The following is an 18,264-nucleotide window of genomic DNA, read 5'->3' as shown; positions in this document are numbered from 1 at the left end:
CTCAAAATTTCAGCTATCCAACCAATTTCAGGTCCCAACTGCATTCGATTTTAGGACTTATACTGTTGTCAAATACTTTGTAGCAAATCACAATATTCAGTAATTCCATGTGCTATCAAAAATGGCAGTATTCTTTGAGCTATGCCATGTGAATGTCCTCATCACACACACACACACACACACACAGACACAAACATAACTGAAAACTTTACCTCATCAACTTCGCCTGTAAATTTAATTCAATAATAATCAGAGAAAGAAAATGCACCTAATTTTTAGTGTTCTGTTCAGCCATAGAATCCAGTCAGATGCAGCATTCATTTATTAACCAGCTGCTACATTTATATAGTATAAATGTTTGGCTCTTGGAGAGATGCTAAAAAATTGTATTTTCCATGGTCTGTATCCTCAACAATGTTAATGTCATTGGTGACATAAGATCTCCATCCTAGAAATGAGAACCATGTAAGACGGGCTATCAGCAAGCGTTTCAGTCATTCGTAAAGGCCTCGCTCTCCATCTTCCCTCTGCGTTTGCCCACATTGGCATTCTGTCTACAGTTTCTATTGCCCACCCTCTCTGTCTATACAACTCTTCTCTCTCTTTCAAGTACTACTTCTCCCATGAATCTTTTTTTATTTTTCCCATCCCAAAGTGATTTCTTTTCAATATCCTTAAAAATATATTATTTGATACTTAGAAAATATTGAAGGTAACATATATGTTAATTAAGGTGTAAGAATACAGTGAATCCTTGCACCCAGCACCCGAACCAAGACTAGAGCGTCACCAATAGCTTGTGTCTGCATATGCGATCCCCCCCCAGACCCTACCTAACCCTCCCCCTCAAGGTATCTTAAATTTTAAGCAAGTCTTTACTTTTTCTTTTTTTCAGATTATATAATTTCTTTCCACATATATTCTTTTTAAATTGAAGTATAACATATACAAAACAATGTGCAGATTTTAAGCGTATATTTGATGAGTTTTGAAAAATGTTTACACCCATGGAATTACTATCCCATTCAGAAAATTTGTTTCCATTACCCCAGAAAGCCCCTCGTATTTCCTCCCAAATGATCCTGTCTGCCCTGCCAGAGCCACCACTATGCGTTTTTCTCTCTCCAAGGATTGGTTTTGCCTGCTTTAGACTTCCGTATGAACGGAATCGTACAGCATTTACTCTTTTGTGCCTAGTTTTTGTTGTTACTGTTGTTTGCCATCATGTTGAGATTCATCCACACTATTTAGAGCATCAGGAGTTACTTCTTTTTTTTCCCCTGAGGAAGATTAGCCCTGAGCTAAATGCTGCCAGTCCTCCTCTGTTTGCTGAAGAAGACTGGCCCTGAGCTAACATCTGTGCCCACCTTCCTCTACTTTATATGTGGGACGCCTACCACAGCACGGCGTGCCAAGCGGTGCCATGTCTGCACCCGGATCCAAACCAGCGAACCCTGGGCGGCTGAAGCGGAATGTGTGAACTTAACCATTGCGCCACCTGGCCGGCCACTAGAGTTACTTCTTTTTATTGTGGAGTAAAGTTTTAGTGTATGAATAAACTACATTTGTTTTTTCATTTGTTTGTTGATGGATATGCACGTTGTTTCCAGTCTGAGGCTTTTACAAATAATACTATGGTCGATATTTTTTTGCTTGGGCATCTTTTTTTTACATATGTAGAGACGGTTTTATCTCGTATATATGTATGCTTGCTTATTATTTATTTTTTCTGGTTTTTGAGCTCTATAGAAATGGTATTGTGTTGTATGTAATCTTCCAGAAGTTTTTCCGCCCCACTTAGCATTTTGTCTTCAGGAATAATCTATGTTATGACATGCAACTGATTTTTTTTTAAAATATAGCTCTTACAGGCACCCATCTTGCATAACTATCTTACTATTTAAAAAAGATGTACCTTTCTATTCTTTTGGGCTTTTTATATAAAAAACCATATCATTTGCAAATAACTGTCCTGTTTCTTCCTTTCTAATCCTTGTGCCTTGAAATTATTTTTCTTGCTATTGCATTTTCTAGGATGCCAGTAAATTTGGGGGGAAAGCAGTGATAGTGGCATCCTTGTCTTACTCCAGATCTTGAAGGGAATACATTGAACAATTTAATATGTACACTATTCGTTTGTTTATAGTCTCTTTATCAGGTTGAGTAAGTTTTATTCTGATCCTAGTTACTAAAGGTTTTTCTTTTTTATTGAAATGAGTAGGACATTTTATCAATGCTTTTTCTGTACCCATCGAGATTATCAAATGTTCTTTCTCATTCAATCTGTCATTGTGGTGAATGACTGCGCGGAGTTGGCCGAACTCAAGGTGAAGGGCACAGTCCTCCAGACCGCCAAGTCTGCCCAGGACTTGTGACACCAGTCACAAATTCAGGGGTCCCCAGGGCCACCCTGGCTCAGACCAGCTGGCTATAAATTCAGGAGTCTAGACCCCCTCAGGGCCACTAGAATGACTCACGGAACTCAGGAAAGTGCTCTACTGACTATTACAGTTTTATTATCGCAAAAAGACACAAACCAGAACCAGCAAGGGAAGAGATACATAGGGCAGAAGCTGGAAAAGAGACGGTTTCAGGCTCAAAGCTTCAGTGTCTTCAGAGATGCACTGCCCTCCCAGCATCAGTGTGCGGCAATATGCAGAGTGTTCCCAACCCCAGAGGCTCACCTAAGCTTCAGTGTCCAGAATTTTGATTGAGGCTTCATTATGTAGGCGTGATTGATTGAATTATTGCCCACGTGGTAGACTTCAGTGTCCAGCAACAGCTCCCCTGCCAGGTCGGGTTGATTTCAAGTGGCCCAGAGCTTCAACTCTAACCACATAGTTGGCCAGCCCCCACTCTGAGTCATCTTATTAACGTAATCTCTCAGGTCTGGCCCAAGGGGCCCACGGAATAACAAAGACACTCCTGTTACTCAGGAAATTTCAAGAGTTTAGAGGATATCTTCCAGGAGCTGGAACAAAGGCCAGATCTCTCTTTGGGTAACATTAATTCTTCTCTATGTGATGACATTCGTAGGTTTTCTGATGTCAATCCAACCTTGCGTTCTTGAAATAATATGATATTATCTTTTAAAAACATAACTGGATCCATTTTGCTAATTATTAAGAGAATTTTACACTTATTTTTATGAATAAGATTGACTTATGATTTTCCTTTCTCTTACTGACCTTGATTTTTTTTAATTAAGATTATACTGAGCTCATAAATGAGTTGGAGAGTGTTCTCCTTTCTGTGTGCTAGAAGAATTTTTCTTAGATTGGAATAATCGATCCTGCGAAAATTTTGAGGAATTTACCTGTAAAACTAGCTGAGCCTGGTGTTTTCCGGTAGGACTTTGAATATTGTTTCAATTTTTAAAATAATTGTAGGACTATTTAAGCTTTCTATTTCTTCTTAAGTCAGCATTAATAAATTATATTTTTCTAGAAATTTGTCTGTTTCATCTAATTGCCAATTATATCAGCATAAACTGTTTATTGTAGTATCTTATCTTTTTAATTGCACTATATTTGTAGTTAAATAGCTTCTTCTGGGTTTATGGTTAAATATTTGTCTTTTATTTTCTCTTGTTCAATATCACCAGAGATTGGTCTATTTTATTGGTCTTTTCAAAGGACCAGCATTTGGCTTTGTTGATTCTTTCTATTGTACGGCATTTTCCCCTTTGGTCATTGATGCCTACTCTTTTTATTATCTTCTCTCTTTTCTTTCTTTGGATTTATGTTGTGTTTTTTTCCCCTAACTTGTTTAGGTGGAGTTAGTTCATTAATTTTCAGCCTTTATTCTTCGCAAATGTAAGTATTTAGAGCTATGCATTTCCCTCTGAGTGCAGCTTTCACTATAAAACACAAATTCTATGTGTTTTTAAAAATATTCTTGTTCCAAGTATTTCTAAGTTTTCATTATAATTTTTTTGAGCCATGAATTATTTAGAAATCTGTTTTTAAAATTCCAATGTATGAAAACATCTTATCTTTTTGTTGTTGACTTCCACTCAATTACATTGTGTTCAAAGAATGTGATGAATGTGATATTTATATTTTGAAATTTGTCAAGATACGCTTTATGACCTCATATCTGATTAATTTTTATAACCGTTTCATCTGTGCTTAAGAAAAATGGACATTCTCTGTTTGTATTCAGGGTTTTACATATTCCATTAGATCAAAGTTGTTAATTAAATTATCCAAATATATTTATTGATTATTTCTTGCTGCTCAACTTACTAATAATTGAGAGAGAAATGTTGGTGGGTTTGTCCATTTCTCCCTGAACATCTATCAATTTCTGATTTATAGGATGTGAGATTTTCTTACTAATAAAAAAATTAGTAAAAATTAGTAAAAAAAATTACTGTGTTCATATACACTTAGAATTCTTATGTCTTCCTGGTAGATTGAAAATTTTATTATTGTATAGTGATGTTTTCTGTCTTAGAGTTTATTTTTTTTGTGCTATCAATGTAGTTATGCCAGTTCTTCTTTGGTTAATATTTTTCTGGTGTATCTTTTTATGCTCAACTTTTCCATGTCTCCCAAACAGAATTTCTCCTAGGACAATAATGTCTGCCTTTTAACCCATGAGTTTAACCCGTTTATATTTGGGAGGATTATGAATATTGTGATATCTAAGTTTCTCCCATCTTAATGAGGGGCATTGGAAAATGTGAGTACCACGGTCACATCTCTCTGCCAGTGATCAAAGCAAGCGGCCTGACAATCCGGGCGTGTTGATTGTCTCTGGCTCTTCCTCAGTAGTGCTTCTATTAAGTGTTGCATCTTGAGAAAATGTTATTTTCTAATTAGGTGTAGGGTTGAAACCAAATCTTTGGGAAATTAATGAATCCACATAATTTCTCAAAGCTTTTCTCAGGGAAAAAAGACAGCAGAGTGTTGAGGAGAAAATGTGGGCTTTTGTGCTGCTCAGAAGTGGCTCCTAATCTTTTCTCTATTACTTTCAAGCTGTGTGACTTGGGGTGTGTTTCTTAATCTCTCTGAGTCTGTTTCTTTACTGGAAATCAAGAACAATCCCACCTGTCTCCCCACGCTTTTTACCATGTGAGCGGAATTGCCTGGCAGATCGTAGGTGCTCAGTGAACATTCATGCTTTTCCTTCTCTTCCTTCTTTCTGAGGCCGTGGCCTTGATGATGCGAACGTTGTGTAAATAAGATGTGTACATAAGATGCGTCATGGTGGTTATTACTTATTAAAATCACTTTGTTTCCTGACTTAAGTGATTCATCTTAACCCAAAGAAAGAATTGTGCTATTCTGGGGAACAAGAACTTTGCAAAACAATGGCCTATTTGTATCAGCAGCCTATTCTGTGTTAGCGTGATATCAGTCTACACTGGCATCGGTTTCAGGTCCTTACTGAGCTTGCTGAAGCTTTTTCTTTGCAGATTTGTTTTAGGGCGGATGGAGTGTGATTTAGGTGATATGGTGGCATTCTCAGGAATTCACAGAGATCAAAACACAGATCTGAAATGACGCCAGAAAGAATAAGAAATTCTCAATGTGTAAGAGCAGAAAAGCACGAGAAAGCTAAAATATTCAACGTCTGCATCTTTATAGATGAAGAACGTAGAAGTATTCTCTTTTCTGGACTCTTTTGACCCATCAGATGCTGACAAAACAGTGTGTTAGTAATCTGCCACAGAGCTTGCCTTTCTCCTTTTCCCTCATTTTTATCATCATCAAATATTTTGAGTGTCTATAGATGTTAAAGAGTTGACTAGTTCCTTTGTGGCTAACCATATGGCCAGAGGTACGTGAGCATCACTCTGTGCCCAGCATTTTGTTCTGTGCATGCTCTCCAGCAGTTTAGAATCTAGCATGGCATCTCAAAAGGAAAGATGAGATAGAAGTGTGAAAATGTGTATGGAAACCGAGGCCATGAATTGGAGTTTTTCACACATGTCACGGTGTCGCTAAGTTGGAAACATGGGATAATCAGAAAAGGTTTCCTAGAGAGGCTGATGGTGCACAGAAGCTGATGCCAGTGATGACTGCCACTTTCTGGCTGTGTGATCTTGGGTAAGGTGCTTCACCTCTCTGTGCCTCAGTTTCCTCAACCATGAATAGAGGATGGTAGTGCCTTCTTTATTAAGGATTACATGAGTCGGTATATTTAAAGCACTTGCTGCAGTCCGGAGCTTCCCAAACAATGTGCAGGGCATCCAGGCTTGAAACGCATGGCAGACCTATTGATCCTGGGCACTTGGCCATGAGCATCCCCAACTGTTTATCACAGCGTGCCTAAAGCATTGCATTTTCTGTGATGGCCACAATATGACAAAGCCTGAAGGGCACTGCTGGGTCTAGTTCTCTGGACCTGAGGATGTGGGTATCTTGGTAAATGAATGCATTGGTGCAACAAGACAAGGCCACCATTATGAGTCTGCATTTAGTCTGTCGACATCAGAGGTTCTTGAGCTTTTATTTGATCTGTTGGCAGCAAGAGTATTTGGCACTGGTGAGGGCTGCTAAGACCAAAGGCAGCCGAAGTGATTTGTGCCTCTTTTATTGTCAAGAGTTGGAATATAATTTGAATAAAAAATGTGAAAAATGATTCTTTAGCATAAATGTTTATACTAGAGCTAAATTCCTCCTGCCTCCTCCCATCGCTCAGATAAGTTAAAAGCTGCCACACCTTAGAAAGTGTGATTTTGTGGGATAGCTGGCTCCAGGCTGCCCTGACTGTCACCTAGGGATTCAGGGGTTCAGGTTGAATGCGCTCGGTTAAACCAGAAGGGGATGTCGCCCGTTGTGGAAGGTTGTGATGGGCGCATATGGTTCCTTAAACTAGTCTCTCCACCTCTGTGTATGTTTGACAATTTCTATAATTAAAAGTTTTTACCATTTACTCAGATAATTAAAAGACCCTTATATAGGATAAAGCATGATATGGAATTATGATTAACTTTATCACTGATGTTCTTTTGAAATTTTCTAAACAATACAGAAGATCTGTGTGCCCCAATAGCTTGTTTCTTGTTGTCTGATTTCTCTCCTTTTCGTTGTCTTAAACTAGAGTCCATTAAAAGCAATAAATCACTAGTTAAGTTTCCTTGGCATGGAATTAATAGTAATAACAATGCTAAAAACTGCAACAGTGAACACTTACACACTATCCTCACCATCAGATGGGCACGCTTTTAAGCGCTTGGCAAATCTCTCGTCAAGCCTGCACCACAGCCCAGTGAGGCGGTACCTTATCACCCCCATCTTACCTTACGGATGGGGAGACCGAGGCACAGAGAGTGACTCAGCCAAGGTCACACAGCCAGCAAGTGGCAGAACCAGGATTCAAACCCGGGTCATCTGGCCCCACAGTCCATGCCCTGTGACTGATAGAGAGTTGCACAAAATTTAGCTTTGGCCCTAGCATTTGGCCCAAATCTGGTTTTTCGCTTTGGCTTTGGAAGGGGAGCCAAATGCCCACCTCCACACCATTCCCGGCGTCCCCGACCTGCTGTGTGATTGTCACTAGTCAGCTCCATGTCAGGATTATAATTGGGATGTTGTGTTAATATCGGTAGATTTTCTCTCACGATATAGGTAAGTATTTTAGATGCCGCTTGGAGAAAATATCTTCTATGTGCTCTTTGCCCCCAAATCCTTCAGTCAGCTGAAGAAAACATGCATAATTTTTATTGCAAGAAAAAAATGCTGCACTAATTGATTGTGAGCAATGTTAATTTTATGTGTAAAGACAATTATTAAGAACATTCAAAAAGGTAAACAAATAGGGAGATAGGTCGATTCTTAGTATGAATAGTGAGAGTGTATTAGCTAGACAACTTTAAGAAGAGCAGAGTGCCAAAAAAGGTTTATAAAAATGTAAATAATTGTGTAAGGCAGCGTAAGAGAGATTCGATTATATCTTAATTGTTGAATTGCTTAGTGACTTGCATTTATGACATGAAACAAAATATTTAAAGACTATAATAAATTTATAGCTGAATCCGTTTAGGTGACGAATCTGTTGAGAAAAGTTGCATTTGGGAAATCTTCATGGCTTGTAGGATGAATTACAAGCAGAACATCAAAGTCTCACGAAGAGAAAGTCTCTGAACTCATGTATAATATATTAATTATGAATTACCTTCTATCCAGACATAGCACAGAATATAAAAAGTTTGAATAAATGAAGAATGTATTAGCAAAAAGTGAGAAACATTAAACTATTTTATTCTTCTGTCATCAATTGAAAATGAACACGTATTTAATATTGTAACTGTGCCTGTAGGAGCGATATAGTTGACAGTGATGAGAGATTTTTCCATACTGTATTAAACCTTTAAAATATGACTATCAAATGTAAGAAGTTCTAATGCTTGAATATTTAAAATAAAATGTCAGGGGCCGGCCCTGTGGCCTAGTGGTTAAGTTCGGTGTGCTCCTCTTTGGAGGCCCAGGTTCACAGGTTTGGATCTGGGGCATGGACCTACACCACTTGTCAGCCATGCTGTGAAGGTGACCCACATGTTAAATAGAGGGAGATTGGCACAGATGTTAGCTCAGGGCTAATGTTCCTCAGGAGAAAAAATATTCAGATATTCTATTATATCCTGGAAGTTTATTTTATGGGAAACATATATCTTAAGTCAAATATTGGGTTTAATGGTTGGACATCCAACATTTGGCCAAACTGTGCATTCATTGAAACTCCAGTAGCTAAAATTCTGTAAAACAAAATGGAATTTAATTTATTTAAAAATTATAAAACTCAGTACGTAATTCCAAGACAGTAGTTATAGAAGAAAGAGTAATCATTTAAATATGGGATGGGGAAAAACTTAACGAGATCCAAGGTAGAAAGATAAAGAGCATGGGATCAGGGATGACCACAAGCTGAGTAACAGTTGGCTTTTAAAATAAAATGAAAACAGCAGTATGATTTGGGAGAATAAATCCTCCCCTGTGTTTTGTATCAGTCAAACATTTATGAAATGTTATACCCAGTAAGAGTTGGCAATGACACATAGACACTGGACAGGGTGTATAACTGATCATAAAACTAAGGGTTTTTTTTTTTGCTTTTTCTCCCCAAATCACCCCAGTACCTAGTTGTATATTTTAGTTGTGGGTCCTTCTAGTTGTGGCATGTGGGATGCAGCCTCAGCATAGCCTGATGAGTGGAGCCATGTCTGCGCCCAGGGTCCAAACCAGCGAAACCCTGGGCTGCTGAAGCAGAGCGTGCGAACTTAACCACTCCACCATGGGGCTGGCCCCAAAACTAGGTTTTTTTAGGGACTAGTTAAGTGAGCCGGGATTGTTTCATCAATAAAACAGTTGATAAGAGGCATCTTGATTACTTTTTCAAGAACATGTAGGGTTTTTAATGGAAGAATGCAAACATATGTTCTCCTTGTCTATGGAGAATAAAGGAAATACTTTCCTCTGAAATAGAGGAAAGACTTTCAAATAAAATCACACTTCTTAAGGAGGATTGAAAGATTTGAAGCCTCCATAAATCTATCAATCCAAAGATACTTGGTGAGTTCAGATTATTTTCCCATCCCTGTGTTAGGCACTGGGCACAGACAGGTGGACATCACCCCAATGGGGAGGGCTCCTGCCCTGGATGTTGGCACCCCACAGGCCTGGGGCTCAGGGCCTCTGAGCTTGTCTCAGGCCCACCAAAGTATTGAGGGCCTCAAAAATTGTATCGGCTACTAAATACAGAAACCAAAACCCTGAAAAAAATAAACAATGTTTAAATGTCTATGAAAGGTAACATTATGTCAAATTCATAAAAATCTTATCACATTGGAAAACTGTCTGTAGTTTACATATTTTCTTCCTTGCACAAATTCCCAAGTTTGCATGATGACTGCTGAGAAAGTCAAAGCCAATTATAAATGTTTTTTGTAGCCTAATAGTTTCAAAGGCAAAATTATGAGTTGTTTCAAATATTTTCATGGAAAGAAGTACAGTTAACGTGGGGCTCCAGGGCATTTTAATCTGTCTGATGCGATGGAGTGGGGCCCCACTTGTAAAAGTCCTAGACCTAAGGGTTTTAAAAACAGTCCTGAACAGTTAAGAGATTTGTCTTGTTTCTCTGATTGTATAAATGCACAATCTTTACATACTTCAAAAGATACTGGAAGGTACACAAATGGAAATTGAAGATAACCCCACAGTTAAAGAAAACCACTATTAACATTCTGATTAAAAATACTTTCCACATATTCCATGAACATGGATTGGAAGACTAAACATAGTTAAAATGTCCATGCTACCTAAAGCAATCTACACATTCAACGCAATCCCAATCAGAATCCCAATGACATTCTTCACAGAAATAGAACAAAGAATCCTAAAGTTCATATGAGCCAACAAAAGACCCTGAATAGCCCAAGGAGTCCTGAGAAACAAGACCAAAGCTGGAGGCATCATAAACCCTGACTTCAAAATATACCACAAAGCTATAGTAATCAAAACAGCATGGTACTGGTACAAAAACAGGCACACAGATCAATGGAACAAAATTGAAAGCCCAGAAATAAAACCACACATCTACGGACAGCTAATCTTCGACAAAGGAGCCAAGAACATACAATGGAGAAAGGAAAGTCTCTTCAACAAATGGTGTTGGGAAAACTGGGCAGCCACATGCAAAAGAATGAAAGTAGACCAATATTTTTTGTCATCCACAAAAACAAACTCAAAATAGATCAAAGACTTGAATGTAGGACCTGAAACCATAAAACTGCTACAAGAAAATACAGGCAGTACACTCTCTGACTTCGGTCTTAGATCTTTTCAAATACCATGTCTACTTGGGCAAGGGAAACAAAAGAAAAAATAAACAAGTGGGACTTCATCAGACTAAAGAGCTTCTGGAAGGCAAAGGAAACTAGGATCAAAACGAAAAGACAACCCACCAACTAGGAGAAAATATTTGCAAATCCTATATCCGACAAGGGGTTAATCTCCATAATTTATAAAGAATTCACACAACTGAACAGCAAAAAAATAAACAACCTGATCAAAAAATGTGCAAAACAGACATTTTTCTAAAGAAGATATACAGATGGCCAATAGGCACCTGAGAAGATGTTCAGCATCACTAATCATCAGGGAAATGCAAATCAAACTACACTAAGATACCACCTTACACCCGTTAGAATGGCTATAATCACCAAGACAAAAAATAACAAATGTTGGAGAGGATGGAGAAAAGGGAACCCTCATACACTGCTGGTGGGAATGCAAACTGCTCCAGCCACTATGGAAAACAGTATGGAGATTCCTCAAAAAATTAGGAAGAGAAATACCATATGACCCAGCTATCCCACTACTGGTATTTATCCAAAGAACTTGAAATCAACAATTCAAAGAGGCTTATGCAGCATTATTCACAATAGCCAAGACATGGAAACAACCCGAGTGCCCATCGACTGATGATTGGATAAAGGAGATGTGGTATATATACACAACGGAATACTACTCAGCCATAAAAAATGACAAAATTGTCCCATTTGCAATAACATGCATGGACCTTGAGGGTATTATGTTAAGTGACATAAGCCAGACAGAGAAAGACAAACACCATATGATTGCACACATATGTGGGAGTTAAACAAACACACGGACAAAGAGAACAGTTTAGTGGTTACCAAGGGGAAAGGAGTTGGGGGATGGGCACAAGGGGTGAAGGGGTGCACTTACATGGTGACTGACAAATAATAAGGTACAACTGAAATTTCACAATGTTATAAACTATTATGAATGCAATAAAAAATACTTTGCAAAGTTTTTTCTGTGCCTCTCTACACATAAATAGATTATTTAAACAATTTCCTTAAGGTGTAATTCACATGTCATTTAATCCACCCGTTTAAATTCAATGGATTTTAGTATATTCATAGAGTTGTGCAACTATCACCACAATCAATTTTAGAACATTTTTATCATCCCAAAAAGAAACCTCATACCCATTCGCAATCACCCCATATTTACCTCCAAACCATTCCCACCCCAACCCTAGGCACCGCTAATCTGCTTGTTGTTTCTATGAATTTGCCTGCTCTGGACATTTCGTATAAATTGAATTAGCGAACACGAGGTCTTTTATGTCTGGCTTCTTTCACTTAATATAATGTTTCAAAATTCATCCGGGTTGTAGCATCCATCAGTACTTCACTCCTGTTTATGGTAAATGACATTCCATTGTACGGATGGGCCACATTTCCTCTGTCCATGCTTCAGTCGATGGACGTTGGTGTTGTTTCCACTTTTTGCCGGTTACGAGTGATGCTTCTGTGAAATGGTGTACATGTTTTTGTGTGGACATACACTTTCATTTCTCTGGGTACACACCTAGTAATGGAATCGTTGGGTCTCATGGCGACACCATATTTAATCTTCGAGGAATTGCCAGACTGTTTTCCAAAACAACTGCACCAGTTTAGGTTCCCAGCAGCAAGGGAGGTGGATTCCAATCTCTTCACATCCCCACCAACCCTCAGTATTTTTGGTCATAGCCGTCCTAGCGGGTGGGAAGTAGTATATAAATAGGAGGAGGGGGAGGAAGAGAAAAAGAAATGACGTTATTTAACAGGCATTGTTTTGTTTACTACTTTTTTGTGTCACATTGTATATAGCTATCACTCCAAGTCAACAAATATAGCAAATTTAAGTGCCTGTGTGGTACTCCATTGAAAGACAGTCTGGCAATTGTGTAATTAACCCCTCTCGTTGGACATAGCACTCGCTTTCAGTTTTCGCTATTCTATATGGCCCCACAGTGGCCAATCTTATACTTTTTTGTGTGTCTTTGTGCATTTGTGGCTTTATTTCTCCAGTATATAAAAATGCTGACCTTTCTAAGATCTTTGATAGATATTGGCAACTATCTTTCCAGAAAGAGCCCACCAATGTAGCCCCTCATATGCTTATCCACAGTGGTTCCTCTATTAAAATTTTTGAAATACAATAGTCTAAAAAAATCTCATTTTAATTCAAATATCTTTGATTACTAAGGTGATGAAACTTCTTTTTTTGTAGCATATCAACCACCTTTAAAAAACTGTCTAATCACTGTCTTTGTCTATTTTTCCATTGGAGAATTCAACTTTTTGTATTGATTTGTAACACATCTTTATATAATTTAACCTGTGATTTTTTTACGTTTGCAGGAAACATGTTCATCTTCAGTCTTTCAACTTTGATTATAGTATTTTTGCATTCAGAAGTATAAATACTTATGTCTTCAAATCTCAGGATTTTAAAAATTATGGTTTCTTGCCGTGGCGTAGAAAGTTCTTCCTCATTCCTGCATTGTGACAATATTTACTTATGCTTTCATCAAACACTTTCCTATATTTTTAAAACATTAACTCTTTAATCCACTTAGAATTTAGTTTGGTAAAAGATATGAGGTAGGGATCTAGCTTTTTTCTTTCTCTTTTTTCTGAATCAGGAGTCAGTTGTCCCAATTTTTTAAATAATCTTTTTTTTTTAACATTGGCACCTGAGCTAATATCTGTTGCCAATCTTTCTCCCCCCCCTCTTCTCCCCAAAGCCCCCCAGAACATAGTTGTAGATTCTAGTTGTAGGTCTTTTTGGTTGTGCCATGTGGGACGCCACCTCAGCATGGCCTTGTGAGCAGTGCCATGTCTGCGCCCAGGATCTGAACCGGTGAAGCCCTGGGCCACCGAAGCAGAGCACATGAACTTAACCACTTGGCCACGGGGCTGGCCCCTTAAATAATCTTTTTAAGATATTTCAACATGGTATCTTTTGTCATATACTCAATTCCCACATTCACTTGGGTCTGTTTCTGAACTTACTATTCTCCATTACTTGTTATTTTAGTTACTATAGCCTAATAATGGGTTTAGAACTTTCAGGGCAAATTCCCCTTCAACACTACTTTTCAAAAAAAAAAAAAAGTTTTGGCTATTCTTCATACGTTTGTCCCAAATAAATTTTATAATCATTTAGTCAATTTTTAAGAACAAACCAAGGCAAGAAAAGCCCTAATGGGATTTTGAATTGACTTGTGTTGCATTTGTAGGTCAGTTTGGGGAAGAAATGAGCTCTGCGTTAGTCCAGTTCTCTGCAGGAGACTGGTGGCTCAGTCAAACTGGGTAATTTCAGCAGAATTTATTTACAAAGGCATGGCTGAGGCCGTCGATTGAACGGAATCGCTAGCAAACTTTGAAAGCCACTAGTGTTGGTCACTGGTCATCTATTTAGACCCAGTCAGAAGTGGGAGGAGGGAGTATTTTAAATTTATTTTAATGCTGCATCTTAATTTTTCTTTGCGGTCCAGGGAGACGATGGGAGAGGGAGGGGATGCGAGGATGGAAGCCACCTCTCCAGCGACCTGAAGCCACCCGGGAAATCACCCTGCTTCCCACAGCCTGGCGGATGCCCCCTGCTCAGCCTCTGCCTGACTCCCTGCAGTGGCCTTTCTCAAACAGCTTCCGTCCCAGGGCTTTCTGGGGCTAAGTGAGGGTTTTAGAGTGGCCAGAATTGTCCAGTCACATTTGTTGGGTTGTTTCAGCAGAAAACCAGGAGCAGGAGGAGGGAGTCAAATATGTGGATAATTCTGGACGTACCTCTCACCTGTGTCTTAAAGACCATAACTGTAGCTGATTTTGGCTTCCATGGAAGCTCACATGGGAGAAGGATGGACTCAAGAATTTCTGAGATTTCTTCCTCCTCTGAGATTGTCGGGTCTGTGCAGGGAGACAGCAGGAGGCTCACTAAGCCAGCTGTTTTGTATGTAGCGTCTGAGGAGCCTAAGTCAGAGTTTGAACACCCTTCTACGGCCAAGACACTTTTCTTTCCTCTGGATCCGTGAATAGCCAGTATATGTCCTAGTCTTAAAAGAGAACAGAGAAGAACTTGGGAATTAACAAGAAAAATGCATCGCACCTGGACAAACAGTTCATAGCAGGTGGTCCGTAGAACAAGGATCAGCGATGCTATGTTCATGTAGAAGGGCTGAAGCATGTTCAGAGAACTGTGATGAACTCTTTACCATCTCCCCTGAGAACCGGACAAGAAGAAATTGGTTAAAATCACAACAGGAAGTTTACATTGTAGTGAAAAAAACCTCCACCCACAGTAAGCGGTCCTTGATGATATTATTGTGGCTCTGGGAGGATATATGTGTTTTGGTACCTGTTCCCCAGTGGTACAGAGACTCTAGCATGTGCATCATGGGTGGGCTCAAACCACAGTGCTTTGGAATCAGATAGATCAAAACCTCTCCAAAACCTGCTGATGAACCAGCATCTCAGATGACAAGGTGGATGACGACAGATATCTGAATATTTGCCTGAGCAAACTTAGCTTAGGCATTCTGCCCATGTTTGGTGTCACTTCTCGAAAAGGTTCTTTGGCATTTATTAGGCATTACATCGTTCTCTCTTTTATGAGCTGAGATGATGAAATATCAAAAAAGAAGAAATTACATATATGGGGCTGGGGGGCTGTGAGACGTTTAGCTCTGATGACCATACTCAGATGGTGACATAAGGAGGCGAATGCACCCAGCCTTTCCTTGTTTGAACAGTGACTAGGCTATTAGAGTTGTTTTTGAATTAACTAGAATTAGAATCAATTGCTGTTTGCTATGATATCAAAACCATATGTCTTGGGCTGGGAAAAGAGAAAACTAGGAAGCGGCCAATGATTAGGGAGTATGTTTCATGTGGGTTGAGCTTTGGAATGTTTGCAGAAATAAATGTATGTTCTAAAAGCAATGTCATACTTTTAACTCCTTTTTGTGGGAAACATGAAAACACAAAGCCGCCACCGTGGCCTTAGCTCCTCTGGCGCGGGTGTGGGCAGAGCCTCGTGGTCATCAGAAGAATCCCCTCTGACCTCCGGGCACACCCGAAGAGGGACCCTAACAGCCCTGAGGCCCTGGGCTTTCCTTTTATTCTCAGCTATTCTTGCTCCAAATATGTAAGGTGAGCATGAGGATTTCTTTAGGGATAACTGAATCAGAAATAAGGAAAACCCCCTTAACTGATCAGGAGTCTATCACCCTCCCTGGCTATGCATCCAGCCACGAGATCTGTTTAGTGCTGCTTCCAAGGACATGTGATACAGCTGGAAGCTGAGACAAACACTTGGGAAGAAAATCAGACACGAGAGAGTGGTGAGCTGGCGTGCAGTATGTTCTTGAGTTAAAGGAGAGTGGCAGTGTTGCAGGAAGTTTGGGCTGGCCACAAATGGTCGCTGAATTGAAGGCGCACAGACTGGGGAAAGGAGCCCAGGTGGGAGGCCACTGTAGTCATCCTGGGGCAAAGTTCTGAGAGCTTGAACTAGAGAAGGAGAAGAGAGGGACAGGTCAAGGGAAGGAAGACATGGCAACAACAGGGACATGGGGAAGAAGGCTAGGGAGGCGCTGGCCCCTGGAGGAACGGCGAGGGCCCTGGGGAAAATAGGGTCAGCTGGGAAGGAGGTGGAAGGTAGATTTGGGTCCTGAATCATAGTAACGGTGGGGTATCGAAGAGCGTCCTGTGCCAAGCAATTCTAAATACAGGATTGGCGTGCTTGACCAAGCTGGAGATAAGAATTTAGGAGTCATGACCTGGAAGTGAAAAGTTGAAGTCAGGAGAAGGGGTGAGCGTGCTCAGGAACCAGAGAGCACGAGGGACAGACTTGCTCCTTCCCCCCTCCCCTGCCTCCCTTTTTTCTCCCTTTCTCTCTCTCCCTCTTTCTCCCTCCTTCTCTCCTTCCCTCTCTCTGTCTTCCTCTGTCCCCCCATCATTCTTTCTTTTGTGCTCCCTATTTTTTATTCTTTCCCCTGGCCCCTCTTGCATTCCCCTCCCTCTCACAGTCAGTCACTCTAGAGTGTTTGATGAGTATTGTTTGGTTTCTATAAGATCTTGTGATTTTACTGAAAAGTTGCAAGAACAGTACAAGGAGCTCCATATACCCTTTACCCAGAGGCACTTGTCGACACTTTGCCTCATTAGCTGTATCATTCTCTCTCTCCCTCTTTCTAGCTCTCTCCATACACACACACACGCACACACACACGAATATTTTTTCTGAACCATTTGAGAGTAAGCAAGAGGCACTGTGCCCCTATATACTTCACTGTGTATTTTCTAACAACTAAGACCTTCTCATGCATGACCACAACACAATGATCAAAGTCAGGAATCTTAAAACGAACAGGAGCCACGATCCAATCCATACTCCGTATCCGAACCTCATCAGCTGTCCCAACGTTGTCCCTTGTGGCTTTCCTCCTGAGTGAGGCCCCGACCCAGGACGGCAGAGAGCTTGAGTCCTGGCCGCTCTCCACCCACTGCTGTTCCATCCACACCTTACGAAACTGGGACCACTTCTCTCCCAGCTTGGTCTACGGCCACCTCCCTGACTGAGCCTCCCCACAGCCCTCTGTTCTCTGACTTCATCGCGTTGTCTCTGGGTCCACATCCTTGTTAATCTTCCCCTTCTCCAACAGAGAAGACCTCCAGGGACACGGTCTGTGTGGTCCCCACAGGGGCTGGCAGCCTGGGACCCCGGGATCAGGTGGCCTCTCCGCTGGCTGCGTGACCTCAGGCAGCCTAGCCCGTTTGTACATCTGTGAAACAAGGATGAGGAGCGCCCCCGTGTCACTGGGGTTTTCCGAGGAGTAGACAGATCTGATACGAGAATTAAACGAGTCCGAATACGTGAAGCACACAGGCCGTTGCCTGGCACGTGAGCACTCAGTAAACGAGAGCCGTCCTCCTGCCCTCCTCCTCCTCCACCTTCATCTTCATCGTGACTGCACCACCTTGTCTAGCAATGCACCGGGCACATAGTAGGTACTCATAAAATATTTGTAGGGTGAGGGAGTTTAGGCTGAGGAAGCAACATCTGGTGATGTCGGCGGTGGTGGGAGGGCACAGGAAAAAGACTGAAGGGCACCCAGAGGGCGTTCAGAGTTGGACCGACCACCCATCGGGCCTCTTCCCTCTGCAGATTCCACAGCTGGGTGAAGCGGGGCACCGACAAGGGAGGATGAATGGAACTCGAGAGCCGGGCAGCGCTGTGACTGGATTTCATGGGGACAAAGACTCCAGAGCGCAGGCCTCGGAACGAACATGTGCGGCAGGGCTGCGAGTACGTGTGCCCTCAGGGAAGGGGAGACGTTCTGGATTGATCTGTGCGTTACCAGGGGCAGGCACACCATGGTCGTCGGCACCATCATGGCTTCCTTGAAACGAGTGCTCGTTGGGTAACAGGCTCCCAGTCTGGGGCTGGTGGAGTTATT

The 18,264-nt window shown here is 40.8% G+C and overlaps 2 long non-coding RNA genes across 2 annotated transcripts; one reads left to right on the top strand and one right to left on the bottom strand.

Annotated features, from left to right (window-relative positions):
- Positions 1-2,877: 2,877 nt before the first annotated feature.
- Positions 2,878-15,748, top strand: LOC139082005 (uncharacterized). Its single transcript, XR_011537600.1, has 3 exons — positions 2,878-2,999; positions 3,773-3,815; positions 14,308-15,748. It is a non-coding gene; the product is annotated as an uncharacterized lncRNA (long non-coding RNA).
- On the bottom strand, positions 8,193-15,293 carry LOC139082004 (uncharacterized). The gene is made up of 3 exons (XR_011537599.1): positions 15,165-15,293; positions 14,916-15,029; positions 8,193-12,519 (listed from the first exon to the last, which is right to left on the bottom strand). It is a non-coding gene; the product is annotated as an uncharacterized lncRNA (long non-coding RNA).
- Positions 15,749-18,264: the final 2,516 nt, after the last annotated feature.

Source organism: Equus przewalskii, chromosome 2 (assembly GCF_037783145.1).
Source record: "Equus przewalskii isolate Varuska chromosome 2, EquPr2, whole genome shotgun sequence".
Taxonomy (NCBI): domain Eukaryota; kingdom Metazoa; phylum Chordata; class Mammalia; order Perissodactyla; family Equidae; genus Equus; species Equus przewalskii.
Note: the sequence above shows the minus strand (reverse complement) of the source record. Positions and strands in the feature narration are given on the sequence as shown.